This window comes from Pongo pygmaeus, chromosome 9 (genome assembly GCF_028885625.2).
Source record: "Pongo pygmaeus isolate AG05252 chromosome 9, NHGRI_mPonPyg2-v2.0_pri, whole genome shotgun sequence".
NCBI lineage: Eukaryota > Metazoa > Chordata > Mammalia > Primates > Hominidae > Pongo > Pongo pygmaeus.
Genome location: NC_072382.2, coordinates 131,439,124 through 131,446,023, shown reverse-complemented (window position 1 = coordinate 131,446,023; position 6,900 = coordinate 131,439,124). Strand labels below are relative to the sequence as shown.

At 49.3% G+C, this 6,900-nt stretch overlaps 1 long non-coding RNA gene across 1 annotated transcript; it reads left to right on the top strand.

Moving 5' to 3' along the window:
* The first annotated feature begins 239 nt into the window (after positions 1 to 239).
* On the top strand, positions 240 to 5,406 carry LOC129008147 (uncharacterized). The gene is made up of 4 exons (XR_008492477.2): positions 240 to 498; positions 1,974 to 2,202; positions 3,025 to 3,199; positions 5,079 to 5,406. It is a non-coding gene; the product is annotated as an uncharacterized LOC129008147 (long non-coding RNA).
* Positions 5,407 to 6,900: the final 1,494 nt, after the last annotated feature.

Sequence of the window (6,900 nt, the reverse complement as noted above, 5' to 3'; positions counted from 1 at the left end):
CTGTCCTCTCCGGGAGAAAGAGTGGCAGGGCAGGAGGAGGGTCCCCACCTCCCTAGGACAGCTGGCTTAGCTCTGCAGAGCCCTTGTGGCTGGGAGGGTGTTTGTTAGGGCCCCACGGGGTCAGGGTACAGGCAGGCTTTCCGGGCAGGTGGGCCTGCCTCAGTCCCATCCTGCACCCCCTGTGGATCAATGTCAACAGCAAGAGACTCACACAGGGTCTGCTTCTCTCTCCTTGGCAGGTACAAGAGAACTCTGCATTTGTCTTCTGCCCACAACTTCGTTGAAGAAGTGGAGAGGCCAAGCAACTCCAAGGCTGTTTGGAAGGAGAGCTGGGCTCTGCCTCCTGGGATAGTTGGAGGACATTTCTTCTCTGTGGAGTGTGAAGGGAGGACTGCCCTATTCCTTGTCTGCTAGTACTTGCCCCTGGGAGCCAGTGCATCTTATCTCTTTTAATTCTCACTGGTCCCCAGGGGCACGTATTACCATCCCATTTTACGAGTGAGGAGACTGAGTTTCAGAGTGTTGTTCCTGCATAGCTGTAAATATGGGAGGCCGAATAGGATGGGTTACATCACCTGCAACTAGTTTTATGGCCAGTAGGAATTCATTTTCCTGGTTCTTGCAAAGCAGTGGATAAGGCTGGGAATTAGGATGCCCTCCTTCTACTCTAGTCATGCCAGTTTGGCCTCTGCTCTATAAACAGCCCTTGTTCTTTTTTGTCTCCTAGATTGTCTCACATAGCTTCCCCAACTTGGAATGCCACTCTCCCTCCCACCAGTTCAACTCCAGCATACCTGAAAGGCCCAGCTAACAAACCTCTTCCCACAGGAGCCTTTCCCTGCCCACTCTAGCTTTTGGCCATCTCTCCCTACTCTAACAATTGCGTTCTGTGCCATAAAATCAAACTCTTCATGACAGTACTGCCTTTTATGATTTGCTCATTGTTTCCATTTCATTAGTCTCATTCCATCAGCCAGACTGATCTGTGTAAGGGCAGGGACCTAGCACGGACACTTCCCCTAGATGCCCCACTGTTTCCAGCCGAGTGCTGCCATAAAGTTGCACTCGATGACTCTTATTTGGCTAACATTCTAAACATGAGCCAAGAAGTCTTTGCTACAAGACAGTGAGGGGTGGTACTATTGGGCTTTCAGCCATTAATGGGCTAGCAGCAACTTCCCCTCACTGGGTGGCCAGCCTGCCTGTTTCCTCCAGACTGTCAAGAAGGATTGCACCTGAGTTAGCTGAGAAGGAGAGACAGAGCTTAATTGTATGCTCTGTTCACACTAAGTCACCCAAGGACTACTTAGACCTGAAGCGTGGGCAGGTGTAACCACACGGGGCTGGGGCTCCGGGGGCTCTATGCAGCCTCCTTCCCTCCCAGGTATGTGACGATTGAGGATAAGTAAGTGAAATGCAAACAGTTGTATACATAACAAACAATCTGGTCTAAAGTTGAAAACCACAAGGTGAATTATTGGAGTATTTCTTTCTGGGGCCCAGCCTGGAAGGAGAAGAGACGGAAGGTGTCCACCTGCGCCAGCCATGGTGTTTGGGTGAGGCACAGGTTGAAAGCAATTACAGGGCTCTTTGGAAACAGCCTCGGCCCTGGAACTGTGGCAGAAACTTGGACTCCTCGGCCTGATTTCAAATTATTGGAGTACTGTTTTTGGAGTATTTCTGTGCTTTCTGTTGAAAGTTTGAGGCTGTTCAATGACATCATCTAAGGCCAAGTCCCTTTTCCTGTTACCTTCTCAGCATACATGGGTGGTCATTTCTTACCTCTACAGCTTATAACATGTTTTCACATCTGTCATCCCATTTACTTCTTGTAAGATGTTGGAAGGGAATAACAGTAGCAATAACAGTGTTAATAAAAATGTTGATATTTATTAAATACTTACATGTTCTAGGCATGAAGGGCACTAAGGGCTTTCTGTATATTAATTGGTTTGTTCCTTACCATTTTACAGATGCAGAAACTGAGGCACTGAGAATAATGATTTCAGACCATACAACCTTCCAAGTGGCAAAGCCTGGGCTTGAACCAGGTCTCCTGACCTAGAACTTGGCAGAGAGAGGGATAGCCACCATGTCGCCTTGCCTGTGGCTGCATCCAGTGCCGATTTAACTCAGCACTTCCAGGAAGCCCTGTTTTCACCCTGGCCCCAGGCTCGTTCCTGGGGAAGATTCAGCGACTGGGTTGGTATCCTGAACTCAAGGGAGGGAGACAGGAGAACTGGGCTTAGCTTGGTCATTCCCTTAACCTTTCCAAGCCAAAATTTTGTTATCTGTAAATTAGGAATGATGGTCCTAAAATATCTGATAGGCCTGTTGGAAGCATCTCATGAGACAGCGTAAATATAAAGCACTTGTAATCAAATTCCCCTCCTCTTCCCTTTCCCTGCTGTTCCAGGGAGCATTGCATGTATAGACACAGGGTTTATTGTTGAATTGACACATTTATTTGCTGCGCCACACTCCGGAATATAATAAGGCAAGACCCACTGAAAGGAACTCTGACTCCTGGTATCCCCTGGGAAGGAGGCCTGTCTTCAGTATGGAAGTAAGATCTCAGAAAGTAGGTCGTGGGTAGGAGAGAGACATCTGGCTCCTTGGCCCCTTTCTCTCCAGCGTGGACCTTGTGGACTCTAGACAGGCTGGAGGATATCGTTTGCAGACAAGTGGGGCTCGGCAGAGAACCTCTCTGTGTGGGCCACAGGGTGCAGCAGTCACCTTAAGAGTTAGTTGCATGTTATTCCCCACTTGAGTTACATCTTGTTTAAAAGCTCCAGCCTGGTCTCAGCCGTGCCACTGAGGACAACAGGATATTCAAGTCTGGGCTTTTGGGGTAAGTAAGAACAGCAGTGCATGCTGGTCAGCAGGGTGTGGTGCCAGCGGCGTGTGTTGGTGGGAATGTCCCCAAGGCAGAGGGGGACCAAGAGCAGAGGTAGGAGATAGGCCACCCAAGTGGAGATCCTCCCTCCCTGCCAGCACTCCTTTGGTCAACAAACTGCATTCCAGGTCTTATTGAAGTGGTTCTCGAGTGCTGAGAGCTCCATGAGAAGAAGAAGATGCCTGGGCGCTGAGTAAGGAAACTGACATGGAACACCTGCCTTCCACCAGGCAGGGCTGCTGGGAACACGGCGGGAACACGGTGGGCATTTTCTCACTTCATTTTCACAATGACCCTTACGAGGTAGGTGCTGTGACTTTCTCCCGTGTTTAGGGAAACTTGGCCTTGGAGAGGTCAGCTGGTGCACCCCAGGGGCCAGGCCGTGGGTGACCAGGCTGGGATCCAAAGCCGTGTCTGTGGGACTCACCTGCTGGTGCCGTCTCCACACACCCGGCAGTGTGCCTGGGGTGGCTTGGCCTGCTGTGGCCCTTTGTTTCTCTTTGAGAGAAGGGAGGGAATGTTTATGTCACTGACTGGGATGGTGAGATCATTATCACCCTCAAAAAGCATGTATTAAATCCCTAATTGTTCATGGCACTGAGCACAGGACTGAATTATTTTGTATACTAAAATAATTAACAAAAGGACACAGATAGGGTCTCTACCTTCTGGGAACACAGGATCCCCAGCACGTGAAGGTGAACTCAAGTGCCATGCCTGTAAAGCCAAGGCCATGGTGCCATTCTCAGGAAGGCTGATGACCTGTGTGACTTTGGGCAGTTCCTCACTCTCTCCAAGCTTTCTCCAGGCTTGCCACATGGTGAAATAATATATGGAAAGCACTTAGCAAGTGCCCAACATATACTGTACATTCTCAATCATCAACAACTATTATTACAGCCATTGAGTAGATGGCTTATACCCAAAATGGATTTAGGGATGAGGGAAAGGTTTATGGTTAAACACTTTTTTAGGGGGTGGGGGGATAGAGTCTCATTCTGTTGCCCAGGCTGGAATACAGTGGAGAGAACATGGTTCACCTGCAGCCTCTACCTCCTGGGCTCAAGCAATCCTCCCACGTCAGCCTCCTGAGTAGCTGGGACCACAGGTGCATGCTACCATCCCTGAGTAATTTTTTAATTTTTCTCTAGAGTCAGGGCCTCACCATGTTGCCCAGGCTGGTCTCGAACTCCTGGGCTCAAGTGATCCTCCTGCTTTGGCTTCTCAAAGTGTTGGGATTACAGGTGTGAGAGACCGTGCCTGGCCAGAAAGAAGACCCTTGATTGCACAGTGGAGGCTCCCTTTCACTACTCCACTGCTCTGTGGCTGTGGAAAGGCTACAGGGCTCTTGTTTTCTTTACAAGAAAATGTTCTCATTCTTCTGCGATAAGGAGGGCTCGGCCTTTATGGAGCAATCCTTCAAGTGTCTGTCTCTTAGTCACTGGTCTTTAGTTCTTTATTCTGGAGGCTCTCCTGAGGCAAAAGAGGTGAAGGAACTGTGCAGGCTAGAGCCATTAGTGACCTGCATACAGTAACATTGTGCACGTGTACCCTAGAACTTAAAATATAACAAAAATAAATAAATAAATAATAAAAAAAAAAGAACTCAATAAGTGCTGACTGACTGGGATACCAGGGTAGGGGGTGCCCAGTTTCCCCAGACCTACAAAGGAGCCTGCTGTCCTTTCAGTATTTGCCTGAGGGACAAAATGATAGAGCCGTGAACCCATCAGGTAAGACATCTGGGGCTGCCAGGGCTGCAGATGCAGAGGGAGGGCTCCCAGAGGAGCTTTCACCCTGTGAGGGTCCTGCAGTGTGCACCCTTTGCTGCGCACAGCTGGACAGGGAGTGACTGAGGAGCCCCAGTAACACAAGGGCACATCCTTTGGAAAATCTCTTTTGTTTCTTCCTGGCAGAGGCCAGGTAAGACACAAGCTTCATGCTTAATGGCCTGTCAGTGGGGAAAAAATCCACAGCAGTAGAGAGAAAAAGATTAAACTAATAATGAAACCAAACCCAAACATCACCGCCCTCCCGCCCCTCCGCCCCAGCCCACACCTGACACTGTTAGCTGTCTTCCAGCCAGTTCCCCTCCCAGGCAAATAATATTTATTCCAGGAGGCCCTGACACACCGGTCCTCAACAAGACAATGCTTCATTGTTTCTTCTTTCCCCTCTGCAGCAAACCATGGGCTGCTGCAGAAGACGTGAAAAGGGAAAGGAGCGAGGTTGCTGCTCTTCTCACGGGACCAGCTCCGGGTGCTGTCAAAACAAGCCTGAGATAAGGGCGGGCGAGGGGTGGCGGGCTCAGAGATTAGCACTGCTACTGCCCAACCTGCTCAGAACGTTTCATTCTTTTAGCAAAGTTCCTGGCAGCTGTGACCACTTAAACGGCTTTTGCTTCCATTAAACAGGAGAGTCATTAAGTCACGGAGCTTAAAGCAGCTCTAAAGGGCCCAGTAGTCATTCCTCAGTGAAAAGTGCCAATTCATTGCTTGGTAGATTAAAAATAAACCTGGAGGTTTGCAGTCAGAGGTGAGTTTCTGTAGCATGGGGGTTGACGGTTGACCTCGAGGTGACCTTGTGCTAAAAAATGGTCTTGTGTGAGTCAAAGAGGCCTGCACTGGTGGTGCAGTGAGAAGAGGGAAGGTTCAGACCACAGAGAGGAATCAGATTGTCAGTTTCCCCAGGTTCTCAGCAGCTGCCTTGTCTGTTCAGACCTGAAAGGTCCAGACAGATGTCTTATCGATGTTAGGGTTTATCAATACGTTTGCCAATGGGATGTATGTTGCAGGCCGAGACAGTTTGTGTTTTCCCAGTCTGAGTTCACTTCCTCGTGGATCAGCCACAGCCATCAGGGGCAGGACTAGTCGCGCCTTGATACTAGGGATGGTGTCCCTTTCTTCTTTGGGCAGTGCCTGTAGACAATTTACAGAAAGGAGGGGAACAAATGATAACCCCGGGGGCTGACCTACATTGTCCTCTTTCATAGGGGAGCCCACCCCTCACTCAGCAATGGTCCAATTTGGCTAAACCAGCCAGTAGGCGGGAACATCGTGACTGCTCACAAGGGCAAAGTGGGCCAGGTGCGGTGGCTCACACCTGTAAGTCTAGCACTTTGGGAGGCTGAGGTGGGCAGATTGCCTGAGCTAAGGGAGTTCAAGACCAGCCAGCCTGGGCACATGGTGAAACCCCGTCTCTACTAAAATACAAAAAATTAGCTGGGCATGGTGGTGCGTGCTTGTAGTCCCAGCTACTCGGGAGGCTGAGGCATGAGAATTGCTTGAACCCGCAAGTGGAGGTTGCAGTCAGCCTGGGTGACAGAGCGAGACTCTGTCTCCAAAACAAACAAACAAACAACAACAAAAAACAAAAACAAAAACAAAAACCAAGGAACAAGGGCAAAGTAAAAAACTGTTTCTGGGGAGTACTCACTGGCTTTCCAAAAGCTTTCATTTATTCTAACTCATAATTAGGTGGAGTGAGCAGGGAAGGTATTACTATCCCCATTTTACGGCTGAAGAAACTGAGGGTCAAGAAAGTTAAGTGACACCTAAGCAAGCATCTCAAACCCCGGAACTTTTGGTTCCTAGTCTGGTGCTCTTACTACGTTAACACTGTGAGCTTTATCCTAGGTGGCTGTGGAACTCCAGGACTCAACTTCCAGCCTGGTCTCTGTCCACCTTGCCAGCATCCCCTTTTCACTTGTCAGGACCCAGCCAGACTACCTGCTTCACTAGAGGCCTGGCATTGGAAGCCAATCAGCAGAAAGATGAAAAGAGTTTTTCTCCCTACCCATTTCACTGAGGTCAGAATGCAGCTAGGAGAAAAATGAAAAAGTTTGGGGTGGATGTCTTTCCCTGCAAGAGAGAGTGCCCCTTCCTTAAGTTGTCTCATCAGCAGTTTCACTCTTTCCTGGGGCTGACTGGGAGGAATTGATTGCATCTGCACAGAACCATGAACATAGATTGTGGGAACTGAGGTAGGACATTTGCCACAGGGAA